Raw genomic sequence first — 25,449 nt, 5'->3', positions numbered from 1 at the left:
GTGCCAGGCACCCCTGGAACCCCCCCTAGCTACGCCAATGCAATCAACTCAGTTCAACGAATTAAGATTATGTCTGTATGTGCACAAAATAAGTTCTCTCACTTTTAAGGCACTTCATATTGGCCGATTTTTCGGATTATAGCTTGAATCTGACTGGAATTGTTTGCTATTAAAAATGGTCCAGATCGGCCAAGGCGTTCCAAAGTTATGGCCATTTCAGTGATCCGGACCAGCACCGGTACAACTGGCCGTATATAAAACTGAACTAGCCCCATCATGCGATACATCATGGTTGGCGAGTTTTGTGCGGAAATCAACACTGGAGACCAGAAGCTCCACTAAAACTTAAGATGGCGGCTCCGAATTCAAAATCGCGGCTCTTTAAAGGAGTTTTAGGGCCTGACACAATGCATTTTTGGTATATTTGGTATGGGGATGATTTCTGGATTCCAAAAATGGCCACTTGAATATCCAAGATGTTGGTCCACAATCAAGATGGCGGCTGTTTTATGAAGTATATTTTTCGTAGGGAAGATGCTTGGACGCCAAAAATGGCGACCAAAACATCCAAGATGGCAATCTTAAATCCTAAATGGCAGCTTCAAGTTCAAGATAGCGTCTTTTTCTTAAGAGTTTGAGGCTCAAACATTAAAAGCCAGATAAACGATATGATTTCTGGTATCATGAAATGGATTTCTGTTAATTGTATGAAAGTGCGATATACATCAACATTTCGCTTGATTTTTATTGAAATGGGGTTTCGAAGGCACGAGAAAGGCGCCATCAGCGCTAGGTGGATTAATTAGGGTTTTTCTTCTTCCTATCTGTGTTGACATTATGTTTTGGGCTGGTGGTTCAAACACGTACGTGACCGCATCACCTCACATGCAGTGTGACTGAATCCCCTTCACGCACAAAATCATGTTGAGGTGAAATTTTGCATCGCCAACAATCGCCAAGAAAAGTAATCATTGGAATATTTTGTTTTCAATTTATTTTTGACAGTACAGGAGAAGAAAATGCTGCTCGAGTGAATTTTGGCTTCAGAATTTATCTCGTATAGCAATACTTTCCTCGTTTTAGGTAACGTAATCAAACGGGCTACAACTGACAGCTCAGTTGGGCTGCACTTGACGTTGCTTCTTTTCCTCTTCGCGAGTCTCGTCTCAGGTTACAACGTTGCAGCGTCACGCTACTGATTCGTTTTTTGAATATACTTTTCCAATGGAAACTAAATGTTCAACAGCTGATACTTATCACAAATTTTACAACGAATCCGAATATGCAAAAAAAAAGAGTTTTTCGGTCGTATTGATGAGATACAGTGGGAAATCTGACAAAAAAGGCATCAAAACGTTGTAACGTCACGTATTAAGGCGATTAAGGCATTTCCTCATTTTTAGGTTTTTGATTTTTTAACGAAGCAATATTTTCAAAATCAGTTTTTATTCAAAGTTAGCGGAAAGATAGAGCTATCTCCTGGATGTTTTTCAGGTGTAAAACTTTTACCAATTTTTCAAAAACAATATTTTTTTAATTTCATTCAAAAATGGCTTCCTTAAAACTGAAAAACATTTTCCACCTGCAAAAAAAAAATCAGGAGATACCTTGATCCTTTTTATAACTGTGTACGAAAACCGATTTTTAAAATGTTGCTTCGTTATTTAATGAAAAATACAAAACCAAAACGTTAGGAAATGCTTCCAGTTCGCCTTAAGTATGAGATGTTACAGTGCAAAAATAAAAAAAAACCCTAATTAATCCACCTAGCGGTGATGGTGCCTTTCTCGTGCTTTAAAATATCCTTTCAACAAAACTCGAGGGACATGTTGATGACATAAATACAAAATGAAAACTGCTTGCTAAATCTACTCAATATGGATACATTTTATATTAGCATAACATCCAATATTCAGAAAATATAAGACAACGATCCAAAACTCAAACCAAACAAGTGTCATGAAGCCGCAAAATTTTGAAACGTCATTTTAGATTTTCCGGTCATCATTTTATGACTCCGGATATCTACCCCAACTAAACTAACCGCCATCTTGAACATTGAGACACCATCTTGGATGTTCTGGTATTCATTTTTGGACTCTGCACCTAAAATTACATAAAATAGTCGCCGTATTGAATTTTGGCATGTCGTTTATGATTTTCTGATTACCAGTTTCGGACGAAGACCGGCATTCTTCCCCATTCAAACTATAGTCATATTGCAGACCTTGTGAAACAGCGCACAGCTTGGGTTTTCTGATTACAAATTTTGAATTCTGGACATATTTTCATACAAAATATGCCCATAATGCAAGAATTAAAAATCCTATAAAATAGGCACTAAATTGAATACTGGGCCATTATCTTGGACTTTGGACCGCTATTTTGGATACTCTGGTGGACTCCAAACAAATTTCCCATACCAAATACACTTATTTTACATAGTTTTAGAACTCCAAATTCCTTAAAACAGCCACCATCTTCTGTTTACGCGATCAAATTCTTATTTTTCCATTCAACGTTGACCAATCCTGCTATAACTTTACACCTTAGGAATCTGAAATGGTACGATTTGATGAGATCGCTTTAGTTTTGTCTATATTTTGTTCTCATATATGAGAACTTAAACCTATTCGTCACTGTTGTTCATACCTAATGTTTATCAGGCCATTAAACAAAGCCACGATTTAATTTTTCACATGAACGGTGGTTCTACTACACAACAGCTAGTCTTTAATGTGATCTAAGGCTATTTTCTTGCTAAGCGTTCATTAGATTATCAAAAAATCTGCGATCTGATATGTCGTATGTATGGGTTTGCTACATTTTTATACTTGGTAATTTCCGGTGGGATAGCCAGATCTGATTCCATGAGTCATGGACCATGACACTACCAGTTGTCCCAATTATGGTCTGAGAATATTTTATTGCTATTTATTCACCTTTACCTAATCACCGCGATTTGATATATCGCATGAATGGGTTTGCTTCTCTTATTCTTCTAACCACTTTCGAAGCCACAGCTGAACCCGCAACACTACCGGGAATCTAATGTGGTCTGACCCTATTTTTCCATCAGGTTGTCGATAAGTCGTGATCAGTCTTTGTTCTACTCGTGTTGTGTGTAGGTAAGAGGTAACGATAGCGCACGAATGTATCAAAGCCGACTGACACCCGACTGCGGCAACGAAATGAAGGTTGTAAAAAGTGTCGAATGTTTACAAGACTGGTCGTGATTTGATGTACCGCATCCATGGGTTTGGTTAAATTTTACATTTTACTACCCGGATCTGATTCCGGGTAACTACCGGCTGAACCAAATATGGTCTAACATTATTGTCTTGTTAACTGCTAATCGGTTAACCAAAAACGCTGCAAATTGAAGGTGTCACATGCAGGGTTTGACAATTACGACGGGACTCTCTGAACCAATTCCGGACCACTACCAGTGACGTAAGGCTATTTTCTAGCTAACTGTTCATCAGGTTATCGCAAAAGCCACGATTTGATGTGTCACATGCCTGGATTTGGTTCACTTTTACATTTGGCCTCTTCCGGCCACTCAAAACCGATTCCGAAACACTTGCTGACCGTTCATTAGGTAATCTAAAAAGCTGCTATTTGATGTGACGCATGTACGGAATTGTTTCTCTTTCAAATTTAACCACTTTGGCGGGAACCCCGGAACGGGTTCCGGGACACTACTGGTTCAGATATGATCTGAGATGGTTTTCCTGCTAATTGTCCATCAGGTCATCGAAAATGCCGTGGTTTGATGTGCCGCATGCATGGGTTTGGTTCAATTGTATATTTGGCCACTTCCAGCGGGACGCCTAGAACCGGTTTCGGAACACTACCGGTTCAGATATGATCTGAGACTATTTTTCTGCTTACCGCTCATCAGGTTATCGAAAATGCCGTGGTTTGATGTGTCGCATGCATGGGTTTGGTTCACTTGTATATTTGGCCACTTCCAGCGGGACGACTAGAACCGGTTCCGGAACACTACCGGTTCAGATATGGTCTGAGATGATTTTCCTGCTCATTGTCCATCAGGTCATCTAAAATGCCGTGGTTTGATGTGTCTCTTGCATGGGTTTGGTACAATTTTATATTTGGCCACTTACAGCGGGGCACCCGGAACCGGTTCCGGAACACTACCGGTTCAGATATGGTCTTAGACTATTTTTCTGCTTACCGCCATCAGGTTATCGAAAATGCCGTGGTTTGATGTGTCGCATGCATAGGTTTGATGCATTTTCATATCTGGTCCCTTCCTGGGGTACCGTTCCGGAACACCTAAATGGCCATATCTCCGGAACGGCTGAACCGATCCGAACCATTTTCAATAGGAAACAATGGGACCAGATTCCGCGTCGAATGAACCGTCGGTCATTGAAATCGGAAGAGGTTTACTGCCAAAAAGTGATGTGAGTTTTTTTGTACACACACATACACACTAGACTGGGTCAACAAAGTCGATTTTTTGGAACAAAGCTTTTTCGATTCATTTTAGCGTCCAAAGTAACTGTGCAAAATTTGGGAGCGATTGGTTGCTTCCCCGTATTCCGCATTGCGATTGAAATTTGTATGGAATTTAGTATGGGAAAACGTGCTTTTTTGCATTTTTATCATAAATTGAAATTTTTCGTCTAAAACAATCTAACCAATGACGGTGAAGTATAGCCTAGGATATGCCGAAAAACTTTGCCGAAGACCGCAAAGTGATCCGACACTTGCGAAAAAAGTTATAACGTACAGATTGCCCGGTGGTGCTCAACATTTAACATGTAAAGGAATAACATCAATAATAAAATCTCAATTTTTGGCCTAAGTTACCAGGCGAATAACTTTTTTCACAAGCATCGAATCACTTTGCAGTCTTCGGCAAAGTTTCTCGGCATATCCTAGGCTATACTTTAACGTCATTAGTTACATGGTTTTAAACAGAATAATTCAACTTATGAGTAAAATGCAAAAAAGTACGTTTTCCCATACTAACTTCCATACAAATTTCAATCGCAATGCGGAATACGGGGACGCAACCAATCGCTCCCAAATTTTGCACAGTTGCTTTGGGCGCTAATATAGATTGAAAAAGCTTTGTTCCGGGTTGATACGATCAAATTTAAAGTTTCTCCATACAACGTTGACCCACTCTAATACACACACACACACATACACACACACATACACACACACACACACATACACACACACAGACATCACCTCAATTCGTCGAGCTGAGTCGATTGGTATATAAGACTTGACCCCTCCGGAGGCTCTATCAAATTTTCGTTTTTGGAGTGAACATATAGCCTTTCGGTACACCTTGGTGTACGAGAAAGGCAAAAAATGTATTGAATCAATAACTGCCTTTCACTGCATGAATGGAAAACGATTTTTTTTGCGTAGAAGTAGGTTCATTTGCGAATTGTTGAACAGCTAGTACTGTTTTTTTGCCTTTCTCGTACACTAAGTGTACTGGATAGGCTATATGTTCACTCCATAAACGACTTTTTGATAGAAGGCCCGGAGGGTCAAGTCACATATACCAATCAACTCAGCTCGACGAATTGAGGTGATGTCTGTGTGTGTGTATGTGTGTGTACAAAGAAACTCACATCACTTTTTGGCAGTAAACCTCAACCGTTTTTAATGACCGACGGTTCATTCGACGCGGAATCTGGTCCCATTGTTTCCTATTGAAAATGGTTCGGATCGGTCCAGCCGTTCTGGAGTTATGGCCATTTACGTGTTCCGGACCAGTGCCCTTGGAAGGGGCCATACATAAAATTGTAACAAACACATACATGCGACACATCAAACTGCGGCATTTTGGATAACCTGATGAGCAGTTAGCAAGAAAACAGTCTCAGACCATATCTGAACCGGTAGTGTTTCGGAACCGGTTTCGGGTTTTCCGCCGGAAGTGGCCGTATATAAAAGTTAACAAACTTTTGCATGCAGCACATCAAATCATGGCTTTTTCGACAACTTGATTTCCGGTTATTGAAAAAGTAGGCTAAAACCACATTATGGACTGTCAGTAGTGCCGAAACTAGCTCCGGGTTTCCCTCCGAAAGCGGCTAAATATGAAATTGAACCAAACCCATGGTTTTTTTGATAACCTAATAAACTTTAGCAAGCAAATAGGCTCAGACTATTTAATAGACTATCGGTAGTGTTCCGCAACCAGTTCCGGGCCGGAAGTGACAAGAAAACCCATGTATGCGATACCTCAAATCACGGCTTTTTAGGTAACAGCTGCAAGAAAAAAGACGCAAGCCATATCAGTGTGTTACGGAACCGATTAAGGGTGTCCCGACAGAAATGGTCAAATGAAAAAGAGAACCAATACATGCCGCACATCAATGACTTATTCAGTAACAAGATAAACGGTTAACAAACAAATAATCTCAGACCATATTTGGGAGAACCGGTAGTGTTCCAGATCTGGTGACAGGACGAGTAACGCGTCGGAAGTGGTAAAATATAGAAGGGAACCAAACCATAGCGGCGTTTTTGATAATCTGATGAACGGTCAACAAGAAAATAGTCTCAGGTCACATCTAGAACTTAAAATAATGTTTCGGAATCGGTCGCGGGTGTTCCATCGGAAGTAATTTAATAAAAGTGAACCAAAATCATGCATCATGCGCGGCTTTTTCAAAAATTTGCCGAACAATTAGCAAGAAAATATCCTCAGATCACATTAATTTTCGGTTTTTCATGTAACCCGATGAACAGTTTACAAAAATATAGTCTCAGGCCATATTTGAGACAACCGGAATCAGTTCCAGGTGTCCCGCCGGAAGTGATCAAACGTAAAATTTAACAAAACCCATGCAAGCTGCACATCAAATATTGGAATTATAAAAGTGAACAAAATAAATGTCAAAGCGATAAATCAATTTGTGGCTTTTTTGATAGCATGTAAACGTTGGGTAAGATTATAAGTGAAGAAATGGTCAAAGTCTTCATATATGCGAAAGAACAAAATCGTGACCAAAGCGATCTCTTCAAATAACACCATTTCAGATTCCTGCGGTGTAAATGTATAGTAGGATGGATCAACGTTTTATGGGAAAATATATAATTTAATCGTATCAACACCTTATACAGTTTTTCAATCTTCACTCTCCTTATGCTTCTAAAATTACTGTCCACAATTTGGGTGCGGCTGGTTGAGCCCTCACTCATCTTATTGCGATTGAAATTTGAATGAAAAAACGTAAATTTTCTGCATTTTTCTCGTATGAAGGTCAAATTTTACATGAATCGTGTTACCAATAATAAAAAATATAGCATAAAGTGATCTGTGATTGTGAATAAAGTTAACCTTCTTCATGCATTAGCTGACGCTCACCCCGTTGCCATAGTGGATGGAATGGGGTCACGGCTAGGGTTAAGGTAGTCAAGCAGTCAACTGAGAGGTCTGATATTTTTCAGCTCTGTTTTGCTGTTGAACATAACATCGGAATATGTATCATCAATAAGTTTCAAAAATCGATGATGGCTTTGTTAAAATTTTTGCTTTTCCATATAAAGTGTTTTCAGGATTCATGAACATTTTGGCTAACGTCGACGAAAAGTTCATGACTACATATTCGACGAGAAAGGCACTATCACCACTAGGTGGATTAATCTGTTTTTTTTTTTTGTTTTTTTGCAAATTATTCCACAGTAGCCATCTCTTATATTTCCCATTGAATTTGAAATACTTTAAATTTTTTTTCCAAGGGAAATTAAAACATTTATATCAGAAGTCGGGTGAATATCAGAAGTGATTGTTGAACGGTTCGCAATGGTGGCTGGAATTTCAATTTATAAAGCCTGTATCCGCAATAAACGGGACACAGAAGTACGGCTGTAGCTTTGCAATGAATCGGTTGAATTGGCCAAATAATTGACTGAGAACTCTTTGGTTTATGTTTATTATTTGTGCCAAATTTAATATAAATCGATGCATTACTTTTATCTGTAGATGAAAAACAATCAGACGTGGTTTTAAAAATTTTGTACAATCATGACCAATTTTCATTTAAAAGATGCTTCTTTTACTCTACAGTTCAAAGTTCTGTGATGATAATTATGAAATTTCGTTAGCATTTATGATACTTATACAAACACTTTATTGCAAAATTTCATCAACTTTGATCAATTGGTTTGAAAGCTACTGGTGTTGATAGTGTCTGGTGAGTGTTTGTGAAAATGTTTCGTGTTTTTCATGTGCGATGTTTGCCTATTCACTACATCCCCGCAACTTCGACATCGTGGCGTTGCAGGAACTTTGTTGGACTGAACAGAAGGTGTCGAAAAGCAGGCATCGAGCGGCTACCTTCTACCAAAGCTGTGGCACCACCAATGAACTGGGAATAGCATTTATAGTGTTGGGCAAGATGCGACAACGTGTGATCGGGTGGCAGCCGATCAACGCAAAGATGTGCATGTTGAGAGTTAAGGGCCGTTTCTTCAACTACATCATTAACGTCCACTGCCCACACGAAGGGAGACCTGATGACGAGAAAGAAGCTTTTTTTTCAATTTTTATTTATGTGAATTTTAACTTAGATGCTAATTCTACACTCACGAGAAAGAAGCGTTCTACGCGCAGTTAGAGCAAACATACGATGGATGCTCGCCGCGTGACGTGAAAGTCGTTGTCGGCGACATGAACGCGCAGGTAGGAAGGGAGGAAATGTACAGACCGGTAATCGGGCGAAACAGCCTGCACGCCGTATCGAATGATAACGGCCAGCGATGCGTAAACTTTGCAGCCTCCCGTGGTATGGTAGTCCGAAGCACCTTCTTCCCCCGCAAAGATATCCACAAAGCCACCTGGAAATCACCCGACCATCAAACAGAAAACCAAATCGACCACGTTCTAATCGACGGTAATTTTTTCTCGGATATAATAAATGTCTGCACATACCGCAGTGCGAATATAGATTCGGATCACTACTTAGTCGCTGTATGCATGCGCTCAAAACTTTCGACAGTTATCACCACGCGTCGAAGTCGAACGCCGCGACTCAACATCGAGCAGCTGCGTAACGTAGAAGTGGCTCAAGACTACGCGCAGCAGTTAGCAGTGGCCCTACCAATGGAAGAGCAGCTTGGCGCAGCTACACTTGAAGATGGCTGGAGGGACATCCGATCTGCCATAGGTAGTACCTCGGTTGTAGCACTAGGCTTCGTGACTCCAAAACACGGAATCGACTGGTACGACGGCGAATGTGAACAGTTGAAAAACGAGAAGAATGCAGCATGGGCGAGAATGCTGCAACACCGTACGAGAGCGAACGAGGCACGTTACAAACAGGCGCGGAACAGGCAGAACTCAGTCTTCCGGATGAAGAAGCGCCACCCGAGCAGAAGAGAATAACAACAGCATAACAAAATGCGTTATTTTGGCAAAATAACTGCATAATGGAATTAGTAATTTTTATGTTATTAACATAACATATTGAGTAAGGTGGCCCACACTTATATGAAAAATAAAAATTTCGAAAAAATGCCAAGTCTTACCTCCTGAATTAGATGATTTGGACTCCCAGAAGCGTTCAAAATTTGAGCAAAATCGATTGAGCCTAAGGGGGCGCTCAAAACGCTTGAAGTTTATATGGGAAAACAAATGTTTGCAAAAATTTTAAGTTTTCGAATTTTGCCGCTAGGTGGCGCTGTAAGCGTTCAATCATCAAACCCTTCGGTATTAATGTAGGTGACTATATACCAAACAACTTTGTCGAAGACCGCAAAGTGATTCGACCTCTGTGAAAAAAGTTATACCCTAGGTAAAGTGAGGATAAACTTTATTGTTGTTTTTCCAATACACAAAATTCTTTTTTTACACGATCTTTTTTTACGCGGTTTTATTTTACACGATTTTTTTTACACGATTTTCTCGAAATTACGCGATGTGTTTTTGGAAAGAATCTTCTCTCCTGGTCGCAATTTACTTCCGATGGGGCTCAAATTTCTACCAGAGATCTCTCTTATCATCCTTGATACCCTGTCAAAATTTTAGGATGATCCGATAAAAAAAGTTTTGAAAACTTTTTTTACACGATTTTTTTTACGCGGAACAAAAAATCGCGTAAAAACAGAATTTAGTACATGTAAAGGAATAATATCAATAATGAAATCTCAATACTTTGCCTCACTTTGCCTAGGGTATAACTTTTTTCACAGCCGTCGGATCACTTCGCGGTCTTCGACAAAGTTCTTTGGCATGTAGTCACCTACAATAATACCAAAGAGTTTTTTTTTATTGAACGCTTAGAGCGCCACCTAGCGGCAAAATCCGGAAAACTTAAAATTTATGCATAAATTTGGCCAAGTTTTCCCATACAAACTTTAAGAGTTTTGAGCGCCCCCTAAAGTTGAGCCTAAACTGATTTTGCTCAAATTTTGAACGAAGCTTCTGGGAGTCCAAATCAACTGATTTAGGAGGTAAGACTTGGCATTTTTCTAAATTTTTGTTTTTCATATAAGTGTGGCACGCTATGTCTGAACTAGAAGATTATATAAATTGAATGTACATCGGCTTTCTTTCCACAGAATATCAGAATTCAAGCTATATTATCATATGCAGAAACTTTTAAAATATTTCATCGGGGAAATTTTGATTTTTTCATCTTTTTAGCTGTTTTTCATACAAATTTGCATGAAATTCTTATTTTCGGCCAATTTCTCTCCCATACAAAATGTATGGAAAAATTTTCACCGATAGAATATTTTTAAACCTTCTGCAAATGAAAATATAGGTTGAATACTGATGTTCTGCGGAAAAAAATCCGATGTACATTCAATTTTTATAATCTGCTGGTTCAGACATAGCGTGTGTGGGCCACTCTAATATTGAGTTATAAGCTTGTCTGTTATACGCGGCAAAATAACAAGTCACATAACAAAAATTTGTTCCTGGAAAATCAATTTAATAACATGGTTTGTTAGTGTCAATAACAACTTAATAACAGTGAATTGGGGAAATGTTTCTATAACAAATTTTGATAATAAAGAGTTATTGATAACATTCCGAAAGCACAATTAGTTATGATATCAAACGTTCGCATATGCTGTTGAATAAAATGCGAAAGTGGAGGCGATAAGCGTACACTTTACCCGTGGTTAAATGGAAGCATTTACGCATATGGCCTCGACTTTAGCATCCTATTCTGCATCATATATGACTTCGTGTTGGCTGAGAATGCTATACATATTTATACCATCATGTGAGAAGGGCGGAACAATCATTGCGAGCTTCAGTTTCTCTCTTCCCTCATAGGCGTTTTTTCAATCATTCAACTCTGAAACGACAGGGACAACATGAGAAAATACAAAATATTTCTAAAAAATCCCATTCAAAACCATCTTCAATTTTGGATTCAGCTGTCTGTATTAGATTCGTTCAAACAAGTTTACTCAATAAGTTTGACAATTTTATCATTGAAATACTCATGTCAAAGGTGGAATCTGGAACGTCCCTTTCAAACTCCACCTTCAATATCGTCTGCTATGTGCTCGTTTTGATGTATGTAGGGTACTTTTCAGCTACAACTCAGTCAATTTCAAACCTCGCGCCGCCCAGCAGGGACTTGGTTTAGTACACATTACAGCACCTCCATGTCACGTAATACACCACACCTCTTATCAAATCCCGAGCAGTAGAGAATATCTACAGCATAACATTCTGTGTTACAGTTACACATTCTCAAAAACAGCTCGTACACTCGTCTAGATGCGAAATGTCGATATTTTTTTTTGTTTTCCAAGGTCACTAGTAAACCTAGCTAGATTGCTGTACAAAAATTTTTGCGAATTTAACGATTTTGCGGACATAGGAGCTGATTTTGTGAATGTGCAAGGGTTACACATTTTTGGTGTAGTCTGGAAATTATGCACTTTAGTGCTGAGTGGCGTTAGCGTGCATGGACCGAGTGGAATGGAGACTGCTACTATGTACAGCGGAGGCCACCCCGGCCTTAGCCTCATCGGTGGGGAGGGGTGTGTGCTGGGAAGGGGGTTATGATCTCAGTGGGGTTTGTAATACTAGTTTCTCCCAGCTTGTTACGTGATGTGAGTTCTCACAAATAAAAAAAAACTACACATTTGTTTCTTTCACAGCATCACCAAGCATTTTTTGTTTGTTTTTGATGTTCAAAACAATTGAAATAATTCAGCACTAGCTCCAACAAAAACACTAAACCACTGACTGACAAACCAACAGAAAACACCGACCACGTAGATGTTAAATCGTCGAAAGTAAGCAAACCAGGATCATCGGCATCAACCGACCTAAAGTTGACCCTATCGGTCGACCTTGTGCTGGAGTGCATTTCGCCAGTCCACTTGTGCATCAATCCTGCCTCGAAGAATACCTTTTGCGTGTAGTAGAATGTCTCGGCGTACGCACTTTTCAATCCGATCCAATAGCCGATAACAGAGGTAATTCTCCGCTCGTTGACTACTGCATATTTCGGGCGACGTAGCTTAAAATCATAATTTCGCACCAAAGATGCTAAAAGAGGAGCCATTTCACTATTGGTCAAATACGCATAGTTTCCATCTAGAGAAAGCCAATCCGTGCGATTATCCTGAACCGCCAGATGTCCTAAGAGAGAGTCGCTAGTGATTCGGGAATCAGCCAAGATGTCCGCTACGACCGTCAGATTCAGTTTTGCCACGTCATTTATGGTTTTGGCGTTCCCAATGGATGGCGTGTCCACCATGAAAGAAATTAGCTTCGTTTCGTAGGCGTTGAACATCAGAAAAAAGAAAACGATCAGCGGTAGAATGGTGGCCTTCTCTTTGGTGCTGGCGTGGTGTAGGTTGTATCGTTCAAAACCGCACACCAACAGCATAATTGGATCATTTTTGAACAACATGGGAAATACCAAACTGACTATTTCCAGCAGTATCAGCGTAGTGATTAGTACTATCCATGTTTCCAATGTAAACGGTTTTGTAAATATTTCAATTGCGCTGATGTGTCTACCTTGAGGTACCAGAATGACTTGAGAAATTGGTTGACGATCGAATATCATTCGGTGTGCGTTCGGTGCCAAGTAGTCCGAAGTCATACGATCCAGTAATATGTCGATGTGGAGCGCCTTGGCCACTTTGATTCCACATTCTTCCCCAGATAGAATACCGCTACAAATACTTGGATACCGTTCCATGCCTATGTTGAGGAATCGAGCCGTTTGGACCACCCAAACTATAGTTGGATCCCACGGTGGAGCATTAGCACTGAATGCAATGGGTCGTCGAAGCATGCGAACATTGCTGGCAATCAAATCCTTGGGTTCTGGAAATGTCCTCATTGTTCTCAACGACTTTCCGTTCCACCCCAACTGGACCATCCTTTTCGTTTTAGTTCCTAGGAAAGTTACCTTATCGAACTGTAGATGGTTCAGCATTGCTTCAAAGCCAACGCAGGCAAGAAAGTTTTCAGTATTCCCCAGCACGAGCAACTCCGAATGGCTGTCCAGAATGAAAAAGAAATCTTTAATAGGCTTCGTCCACCTGGCTGGATGCATGTTACGTTCACCAAGGTAAATTATTGTCAAGGGGGGTTTGTGAGTAAAGTTGGAGTAATATATGTAAAACTGATCATCGATCACGTATTTCACAATATTAGACAACCGAGGGGACGACAGCAACACCCCAAATAAGCCTTCGTCGGTTCCTTGTGATATGTCGTAGAATACACACTCAAAGTATCCGGGATGTTGCTGTGCGTAGTACTGAATCACGGAAACGGTGTAGTGATGTAGTTCTTGTGACAATGAAATCCTTGCAGCGAGCGCGGGAAGCGTCGCAATCAGCACTAGTGAAAAAATGCTTTCTTTCATGGTCGGTCTACGAATGCTGGTGGTTTTCTGATTCACTTGGCGTACTTATGTTGCTGCACTTTACTTTAATGAAAAATTGAATATTAATGGTCTAGGAAATTGAAAATGAAATTGATATCAGTTTATTTGGCATGGAACTCTTTTGACTAGTGACCGGCAAGTTAACGCCAAAGCCGGAATTACTGTAGGGTTAAATTTCTGGTTTTTCAGCTACGCAGTCTTTATTAAACCAGTGATGTCTTATATTACCCCAACGTTTCGACACTTGGTGGGTGTCTTCCTCAGACGGTATTTACATGTTATTTAATAATTGTTTGAATTAATTGTGTGCGGATTGTTTGGTTTTGGAAACTTCCTATATTAATCTGTTCAACTTTAACTGTCGGGTTCGCCAATTTTTGTAGTGGCAATGGCGCAATATTTCTGTTTTCCAGTCCTTCTTTTAAGACTGGTTAACGTGCTCTATTGGAGTAATTGATTCCCTCTCATCTATGCTATGTATCTCTAGTGGTTTCATTGCAACACTGCTGCGTAAGCCGTCCTGAGTCTGTCTTTATCGAAACGTCTATTGACTGTATGGTTTGTGTTTGTGATGTGGGACATCTCTTAAAACGGTAGTGTGGTTGTCTGTGACTATGGTCTGTAACACTAGTTTACAAAATAAAACGAAAGCCGTGAACTTCTGTCAACGACCAAAGTTTTTGAAGCACATTTCAGTGCTGATTTCGAAACCGTACTTCAAAAAATTTAAAATAGAACAGTTTTTGAGTTTTAGTTCAATATCGAGTTTAACATTTTTTTAAAATATGGAATTTACTGAAATTCTAATATCTTGCGTTTTGTTCAACTAATTTTAAAACTTTTTCCATAAATTAAAATCTAAGTATAATACCTTTCGATCTTCTGAAGGCAGGTTGGCAGGCAGGAAGGCAGATTGATTAAATTCAAGATGTTGGCAAGTTTATGGGACGATCTCCTTATAATTTAGCAAAATTTCCGAAAATTTATGAAGAAATGTATTTTTTTTTCAATAAGAAAAAAAAACAATATAAAAATTCATTCTCAACGTTTATTTGATATATCACATATAGCCGAGTAACAGTAAAATATTCAGCTAAATTGGAGCATTGATTACGGAGAATAAGATGAATGTAATGAGCGACTTTGCGTAAAAATAGAACAAAAATCGATTTCAAATCATCAACCTTGTATGGAAAGTCGAAAAAAATTCCGCTCTTCTGTATTTTTTTTACTTCGCGTTTTCGAACTCAGGGCATGGTTCTACACGCAGAAAAATGAGACTTGTTTAAAACAATAAAACGCATGGTTGACTTTCAAACTGAGCATTTACTATTCCAAAGTTATATTTCTCTGTTCTTCCTTATAGTTTATCGATCAATTCCCATCATTCCATATAACGTTAAAATCTTCATTTGTTTCAACAAAATTAGAACCATAAACATGGCCCGGAAGCACTCACACATCTATAAAATTCTTACCCCAACATCGCCACAACGAAGTGTTACAAATCCATCACTCCAACTTCCAAGTGCAGTTTTGGCCGTGATGGATAACGCGCAGGTACTCAAGACAGCATTCACAAAAAGTTGGTCGGTTTCGATTTTTTTGCCTTTTTTTTTATTCGTTCTCACTTCTATCCGCTTGCCGAGTGTCTAAAAATAGATTTCCGAGCTACCGCAGGAGCTGCCGTTACCAACACCATCACATTCCGGCTTTGTTAGTTGCAAAAGTGGAGTCGTTTAAAACAATTCGTTATTTTATGTTGAAACTACCAAATATCTGTTTGTTCTAACAAACTGTCAAACATTTCGGCAAATGAAAATATTTGTATTATCAAACAATGGAACAGTTCAGTTTAAACTAGAAATCAGTTTGTCGCTATAACAAACTGATAAATTGGTTGATTTGAACTATAATTTAATTGTTTTTACAATTTATTTTCTGCGTGTTCGCCAAAAATGATCATAAGCTTACCGAGTTCAAAAATGCTGTAAACTAGTGTTATTAGCGTGCCCTTCCCGCGCCTCATTATTGAGTTTTTTTTTTGCTTGGCATCTATACACCATCATTTAATGAGATGATACCGTATTTCAGATGCCAACTATGAAAAAAAATAGAGGAGTGTGTACAAGTCACAACCGCATGACGTAAACTACGTAAAGCAGTTTGTTATTGGTTGAACCAATAGTTTGAATCAATAAAAATAATCATTTCATAAGAAACAAGTTAAATTCTGCAAGTTTGACAATTCTGGTGCAAGGGGATGTATATTGGAAATAATTATAACATATTTTAAACTTGCACCGACTTTTCTCTAAGCAGAATAACCTCTTCAAATGAGTGTAATAAGTTTTGTATCTTTTAATTCCGCCCTATTTTGCTTATCCTTTGACAGATACGCGTATCGACTACCACTGTCAGTTATCCACAGTTTGAAGCCTAAGCAAAGCCGGCGGAAAGCTCTTTATGACACCAGGGTGCGAAGCCGCCATTCTTAGGAATCCAACATCTTGTATGTATGTATGTATGTATGCATTCCAGCAGGATAAATTTGGAACTCCTTTGAGATTTTTTTTGCTATTTTATGAAATTCCTTCTGCTGTTTCTTTGAATTTTATTGCATTTATATTTAATCCTCCAAAAACTTATAATTCAAATCTTCTGTAAAACATTTTACAGCCATATCTGGCAATATATTTTTAAATTTTCTCAGTAATTCCATTAAAAAAGCGTTCGGTAGTGCCTTTCAAATTTTTTTTTGAAGACTTCAGATGCACCAGAAATGGTTTCGGACAAAAAATCGGAAAATATGCGGAAAAACTGATTGAAAACTTATCTATGGAATTTCCATAAGCACTTTCGGTAATGTGTACGAAGAAATTTCCAAAGTAATTCCTATAAGAGTTGCTGAACAAATTCCTTTAGGTGTTGTCGAAAAGAAAAAGATTCCATATTTAGCAAAAATTTCCACAAAGAAATTTTTCCAATATTTTACAAAGAAACTGTCAAAAAATATGCCGGAGAAATTTCGGTTGCATTTTTCAAAAGAATTGCTTGAACAATTTCGTAATAAATTACTGACTGAGAGAAAGTTGCAAAGAAATTGCTGAAAGAATTTCAGAAGAAATTCTCGAAAAAAAATGAAGGAATTTTAGAATAAATTCTCGAAAAAAACACCAAAAATATTTCTAACGCTTGGTTCGAAGGAATTGACGAAGGAGTTCTGGAAAAAATTGCCGAAGATTGGAATTGCTGAAAAAGTTTTATCTGAAAGCTACCTGAGAAATTCAAAATGGAATTTCTAAGGGAATTTTCATTAAAGTATTCGATGAAATTTTCGAAAAAAAAATCCTATAAGCATTTCCAAATGCGTTCCTAAAGAAATTTCAGTAAAAGATTCCAATGAAGTTATCAAAAGATGTTTAAAAGAAAATTCTGCAAAAAAATACAAATAAATGTCTGAACGACTTCCCAAAGAATATGCCAGAGGAGTTTCAGAAGAGATTCCCGAAAAAAATGGCTAGACATTTTTTTTTATAGAATTACGGTTTCCAAAAATAATGCCAGAAATATTTCTAATGAAATTGCAGAAAGATTTTTAAAAGAAATCCTCAAATACTTTACCGAATCAATTTTCAAAGCTTTGCTCGAAAAAAAAAAGTTAAAAAGCCTCAACAAAAACACATCCGATGGAGTTGAAGAAAGAATTGCCGAATTTTTTTTCAAAAAAGATCAAAAAAAAAAATCATTGATGTTTGCCTGGAGATTTTCAAAATATTTGCTGATGAAATCCATAAAAAAAGTCTTGCAGCAAGTTCCAAAGAAATTTCTGGAATTCTAAAAGATACCACCACTGCTGGAAACTCTGAAACCATTACTGTAGATTTCACGAAGAAAGCGCCTGAAGAATTCAAAAGAATTGCACAAAAGAACTTTGTAATATCCTGCTGCAAGGGTTTTCCAAAGGAATAACCGAAAGATTCCTCTAAGAAATTGCCGATGGGGCTCCGGGAAACCTAATTAAACCTTCCTTTTGCATCACGTTGGCAGCAGCGGTTTGGGTCAAGAATGACCCTAATGCCAAAGGAGGGTTAAGAAGTTTTCAAAGATATCACAGAATACATACCCGAAAAGATTCCAAAGGAATTACTGAAGAAATTTCAAAAGATATTTGCAAATGAGTTTCCAGAGGGATTGCTGGAGGTAATACTGGGTAAATCCAAAATAAAAATTATCATAAAATTCCAAGAAAATTGCCCGAAGAATTGCTAAAGCAATTTCCAAAACATAAAGCTTAGGAAATTCTAAAAATGCTTGGCGTAGAATCTTGCCAAGGGTTTACCGATGAAATTGCTAAAATAATTTCCAAGTTCACTCCTAGGGAAATGTTGAAAGTGCCAAAAGGTTTTTTGAAAAAAAAAAAAAATCCGAAGAAATTTCTAGAGAGAATTCACAGATATGGCTTTGATTATTGCCGAAAAAAATCCCAAAGTCATTGCCGATTAAATATCTAGAAGCATTACTGTGGGATTTTCAAAGGAATTGCCGAAACAAATCCAAACTTAATTTGCTAAAAAGTAACAAAACTAACATCCCAAGAAATTTACAAATTCTAGAAAAAATTTGAAGGAAATTCTCTTAATAATTCCCAACAACTGAAATGTGAACTACACGAAATTTTACGAAATGTTTCTTGAATAAACAATTTAGCACTACATTGTCTTTTATCAATGGTAGTTTTCACAAAAAGTTCGATTCAAGTAAACCGTATTCTGTTTTATATTCATTATTTTCTAATTGTTACTCTATTACCAGCATCAAAGCTTGACAGAGGAGAAAGTAAGCCGTTTGAATTTTGTTTGAATTAAATATGTGGGAAACAATGCGATATTAGCTTGAAAAAGTTTCCACTACATACTTGGCATTAAACTAGGCAGCCTTCATTAAAATATTATGTGATACCACTGAACATACTGATTATTGCTGATGCATCAGTTTCTAATTATCGAAAATGACTGGATTAAATTTCAGAGGAATTCTGATGTTCAATCCCCAACCAGTAGGGAAGAGTAGTGATTAGAATATCATTCCATCGACCAGTAATTGATTGACACGGCAGCACCCTGCATCATATCGGAATATTAATTAAGATCATTGAAGCCATCAGCAAATTAATTATCCGCAACCAGCTTGGAATCAGTCCGCACTCTAATCAATCTCAATATAACAGATATTTCTATCTAATAGGGCTGAAAGGTGTGATTTTTTAATTGGCAGTTCAACAAACAGTAACATCAGCAACATGCACCTAATGAACATGTCGGTGTCACAAAGGCACGAAGTCACTGTAACCGTCACACTGTCAATAAGCCGCTGCTGCATCACAATAAACGGCGTAGGAAAATATTTGGAGATAATTTATAATTTATACCTTGATTGAGCTAAACAGTGCATACATACATCATCGTTGATAACTGATATCCTCTGCATCTGGCTACAGGACTCGAGCTCGTAACGCACAGTGTTTGATTGAGCTAATTTATTTTATAGGTTAGAACATTGATTGCATCAAATCGGAAATTAATTTACGATATCTATTCAGGCATCATTTACTGGTCAACGAGTTCACAAGCGGACAAAACGGACAATTACTCAAAATGTGATAGTTATTCATGAGAAAGGAATGGTCCTATCGAGCTCGACGTGATGAACCAGATAGATTCAGATCAAATTTATTACCGTGCCCAATGTAACGAAATTAAACTCGTCCCCAAAAGCATCACTCAAACTTAACTCTTATTGCAACTAAGTAGTCGCATTGTTGCACTCCACCACGTGGTGCAATTAAAATTGCATTTCAAACGACAAACGAATCGTTTGGCATGGAACAGCTAGTGCGAATCAAAATTCGTTTAGCCATAAGTGCTAATTTCCATGGGATGCTGCTAATTGTCGAGGAGCAAAAAGAAGACGACTTTTGTCAGAGTCAGCGTTGCTAAAATCATTAGGGACCAGGAAAATATGAAACGAAATATGACTCTCTAGGGGCTCCAAAATAAAAGTTCGAAGGTTGAAGGACAAAGGTCAAATAAATAAAAAAAATATAAGGAATGTGCACAGCAAAAAGTAGTCTACGGAAAAGTAATATTCTTAGGAACTATAGGCTCCTAAAAGCTACCTAAATTATTGGGTTTAACCACAAACCATGGTCACGTCAAGGATGACCTCAAATGTCATTGAAATGTTTACCCTTTTACTTATTTTGATTTTTATTTAAAATTATTCTTTCGTTTTTATAGTTTGGGAAAAGTACCGTTGCGATCATAATACCATGTTTGATCTTATTGTTCAATAAAAACGAGATTTTGTAATTAATTTGTGGACCCTATATATCGACAGCATAGCGCGTTTAATAAAATAACGAAGAAATATTTTCAAAATCGGAGTATGGATCTTGATTTTTTTTTTTGGTAGATTTTTTTTTTCTTTTTACAGAAACCATTCTCAAACCAAATTTTAAAAAAATATTTTTTTTGCAAAAATGGAAAACATTTTCCACCACGAAAAAATATCAGAAGATACCTTGACTTATACTTAACATACATGTGTACGAAAACCGATTTTGAAAATATTGCTTTGTTATTTACCGTCAAGGCACCATTCACCGTGGGGGCTCCATTCACCGTGTGCCTTCGAATATTGTTTTAATTATTTCCATATTATGATTGAATGATATGACAATTTCCCTTCAATTTCACCAATACAATGTTGTATTGATGAAATTGAAGAAAAATTGTCATATCATTCAATCATAATATGGAAATAATGAAAAAATATTCGAAGGCCCACGGTGAATGGAGCCCCCACGGTGAATGGCGCCTTGGCGGTAATAAAAAAAAAAACAAAAACCAAAAATATGATGATCGTCATCATTTGTGTATGACATGCGTATTGGTTGGATTATTCAAGGTTTCCAAGTTTTAGCGCCCCTTATACTGGTACCCCAAGTAACACACATGTTATATAAAAGTTACGACAGCGCAAGTTTTGGTTGTATAGAAGTTTATTTTACGTTATTTCAACATAATGTTAGAATTACGTAAAATAAACTTCTATACAACCAAAACTTGCGCTGTCGTAACTTTATTATAACATGTGTGTTGCTTGGGACGCCCCTAAGGAAATAACTTCACTACAGTGATAGACATTCGTTTAGCCAAGACCAAAAAAATTTAAAAAAAATGTCAGGAAACTCATACAAAAGATTTTATAAAAAAACGTTTTTATCGTGGTGATAGTATATCTAGTACTGTTTTATAAAAAAGTGATACATCACACTTGCATATACACTGAAACAAAAACAAGGGTAAATACAAAATGTCATTTTTTGCTTAGACATTCGTTTATCCGAGGTAAATGAAAAAATGGTTTTCGATATATTTTTTGCAATTTAGTGAGTATAAGGACTGTATCGGAAATTAACTATATATGTTCAAAACATCCTAAAAAATAATTTATTCAAGTTATAAATAATTTTATTTTTGGAGGTACTATATAAATCCTCAGAAAAAGGAATGGCATTTTTGCTTTTGTAAAAATAATCATTTTACATGGTCATCAATCTCAAAGTTTAAACGCATGATCTTGAAATTTTGGACACCTCTTAAAAATTTGAAATTGCGGAAAAAAAAGGAAATTTTTTTGATTTTTTAAAATATATTAGCGCAAATATATTCTTTCCCAGATTGCTCATAATATAGGTAAAAATTTTTTTTCAAGAAAAAATTCGATTCCATTTTAGCGCAATTCTTAAAAATGAAAAAAGGCTATTTTTCAGGGACACTATTTTTTTGATGCTCATTCAAAGCACGATTACGCAAATAAAAAATACATCAAATTGATGATTCAATTTTTTTTAATTGAAATTGTTTTTAAACTTAACGTCGAGGTAGCTTTAGTAGAGAACGGAATTGTATAACCTTTGAAGATATTTAAAACAGACTGTCAAAGTTCGACAAAAAATTAGTGTTTTTTGAGGATAGGTCTTTTTTTAAATGTTGAGGGTTTTTCGATCATAAATATTTTTTTTTAAGTTGGTGTTCGGTGATATGTTATGTGTACATAACTGCTAACAATAATTAATATTTTTTGGATTTTCCGCCGTACAAGTTTTATTCGCTACATGTTAATGAAACGCTGAAAAATCTTTGAAAAACAACAATTTGTCCAAAACTTTCATTTGTGAGATGTATTCATTCTACAATATTTTCAATAATGCTAAACATTTTTCAATTTTTTTCAAGCTGTTCTAAACTTGACTGTATTGTGAAGATTTGATAGAAGAACCGAAATGATAAGACCAAACATGCTTCGTGATAGAGGATTCTGAATGTTTATAGTTAATTTCCGATACACTCCTTATTTCGAGGATATACCCCAAGGCATTTAATTTATGACGTGTTAGCTAGACAATTGACCTTAGAAGTTTATTTATTTGTGAAATTCAGAGAAATATTATAAAAAATGTCCCGATAAGAAGAAGCGATGATAAACAAATTTATTTAAGAAAAATGATTTCTGTAAACACTCAAACGTAAGCTAGATTAGCAGTTTTGAAAATATGGCACAGAATTGTTATTAGAAATGTTCAAATTATTGCATAAAATGTCATGAAAAAAATAAGTTTATTGGTTGGTTAAACCTTAAAATGGGATTGATAAAAGCTAAAATAAATAGTTCTGCGTTGAAATAAAGACGTACCCTAATGCATGTGGAGTATACCTGTTTGATACTAGCATTACTAAATGAGTTAGAAGACTGCTAAGTGAAAGAACTGCAAGAAGTGCCAGAATTTTTGTACCCTGTTCATTCAAAAGCAGATGTTCATACAAAAATGCTAGATATGGTCAAACAATTGGCTTATTTCATTCAATCAGAAGAAATATATTATAAATGAGTCTTACTTTCGAACCACATTCATTTTTACCATAATTTATTTGAAAAGAACGTCTAAATTATGGATCTACTACTACTACTTCATGCTAGAAATTTGTATACTTTCGGTGCAATTTCTCGAAATGTGAGCCGTCCAATGTATGTTATTTCAGCCAGAATACAGTCTAAAAGATATTGGGAGCTATAAGAAGACGTAATAGTAGTAAACTCTGTGATTTATGCAAGTGAAACCATCATATTTCATCAAAACAATACTTAAATACGTGATTTTTTGATGGTTCGCGTTATTTTTTTCTGTTTAAAAGATTGTTTTTCGTAAATTTTCAACCTGCACACGTCATTAAACTTTCATTACATTCTTTTGAAACACTTCCGATTAAAATAACTACATCAAATCTCAATTTGAAAACAATTACAATATTGTAAAATTAATATGGCAACACTTCCAAAAACGATCTAATTCATCATTTACAAGTCGATCTAAAATTCATAAATGATTTTGTTCAATATTTTTCGAAGTTTGTTAGTTTTTTATTATGGAATTCCAAAAATTGTACAATTCGGCTAAACGAATGTCTAGGCAAAAAATGACATTTGGATTACCCTCGTTTTTGTTTCAGTGTATACAGGGTGCGGCAGGAAAAAATGCGAAAAGTTCAAGGCACTATTACACGCTGAATATGGGATTTATATGACTATTTTTTATGACAGTGTATCAGTCAACGTCTACATTCTAGCACTTTAAAATAAAAATTAACATATTTGATTTTTAACATGTGATAATGTAAGCCTTAAAAATTTGTATCGAAAAACTGCGCGCCCAATGGTCATAAACCAATATGGTTATAATAGTAAAAAAATTAGCTTCAATTTGATGAAAAACCAAGCCATACTAGTCCAGAGCCATGTAGTTTCACAAACTAGATGAAATAAACACGTATATATGATGATATTGTAGAGAAAATTAAAAGTTTTGTTTTATCAGATATAAAATTTAGCGACCTGTGTACTTTTCAGTGGCTTGAAAATTTCGATTGTCTTCAGCATCAGGCGCCGTCTTGTAAAGGTTTGTGACCAAAATAGGGTTTTTTAAAATAACTTTTCAGAAAATTGACCTGTTAGAGATCATGGGACATTAAAACATAGATTGGTTAACGTCAAATGGACGAAAATGAGGTTTGAAGTTGAAAAACACTTTCGTATTTTTTCCTGCCGCATACTGTATGTAAGTATGATGTATCACATTTTTATAAAACAGTACTATCACTACGATAAAAAAGTTTTATCATAGAATCTTTTGTATTAGTTGCCTGACACGTTTTTGTAATTTTTTTGGCCTCGGCTAAACGATCACTGTATTATTGCTAATTTAGAGAAAACTTTCCGTTTTACGGTAGAACGAAAAGCTACCGCAGCTGTCAGACTACTGATTTTCACTGAGGTATCATCGATTTACCCTAGCGAGCCGTAGCGATGCCTTGGATAGCCTTGGATACGACGCCGATGATCATTGTTTGTTGTTGGTTTTGAGTTCAATTCACCTTGCAAGCATGCTTTGATTTGGCCTTCAGTTTCAATGATGGGATGATTTTCAAGCCTGCGGTAGGACTTTGACAGCTGCGGTAGAACTCGGCGGCTACCGCAGAGTGGAAATTTTTCTAAAAATCCGCAATACGCCTAGTAAAGAAATATTCCGAGGTGCGTTTTCCCATCCATTATTATTTCATGATTGTTTTTGTAATTGGCGCAGAAGAGACCTTCTTGATGGAATTCCTTTCATCAGTTTTGCATGAATTTTCTTAAAATTTCTATGAATTCCCCAGGATTTCCCTTCAGGGACACCGCCATAGAATCCTTTGGGGACTCTTTGAGGATTTATCAAACATGTTCTGGAATGTTTACCTAGAGAAGATTCTCGCAAGATTCCTTAGTATGCAATAATTCCTCTTGAGATTCATCTTAGTATCCCTTTAAAATGCAACCTTGTCCATGGATTTCTTTGAAAATTTATCCAAGGATTCCAAAAAAGATTCCTTCAATTTTTGTAGGCACTTCTTCAGGAGTTTCTCAAGTATTGTCTCAAAAGTTTCGTTTTGAAAGTGTTTCACAAGATTCCTCAGAAATTTCTTCCGTAATTCTTACTGGGATTGCTCAGGGTATTCTATAGCAAATTCCGTCAAGTTCAAGCTTATATCTTTTTTGCATTTCTTATAAAAATTAAAGCAAATCTTTTAGAAACATTGTCAGATTTTTCTTTAGGAGTTTCTCTTTAAAATTTATTCAAAAATTATCCTAGAATAAAAATTCTCAAAGAATTGTCAAGAAAATCTTCTAGAAATTTCTCCAAACGTTTTTTACAGGAGATGTAATTCAAGAATAAACTATTTACAAAGTTTGGGTAATTCTTTCAGAAATTCCTTTAGAGTTTTCTTTAGACATTTTGAAATTGTTCCACAATTTTTTAATAAGTTATTGCCCGTTGTGAAGATTTATAGATTCCGACGCAAATAAATGATTAGGCTCATTTTCAGCGTAGGTGCGTAATGAATGTTTGTTTACAATGCAAAACTATCACCAAATGTGTACCTAACAACACAGCGTAAAATATTCACCA

The sequence above is a fragment of the Aedes albopictus genome, chromosome 3 (genome assembly GCF_035046485.1).
Source record: "Aedes albopictus strain Foshan chromosome 3, AalbF5, whole genome shotgun sequence".
NCBI classification, from domain to species: domain Eukaryota; kingdom Metazoa; phylum Arthropoda; class Insecta; order Diptera; family Culicidae; genus Aedes; species Aedes albopictus.
Note: the sequence above shows the minus strand (reverse complement) of the source record.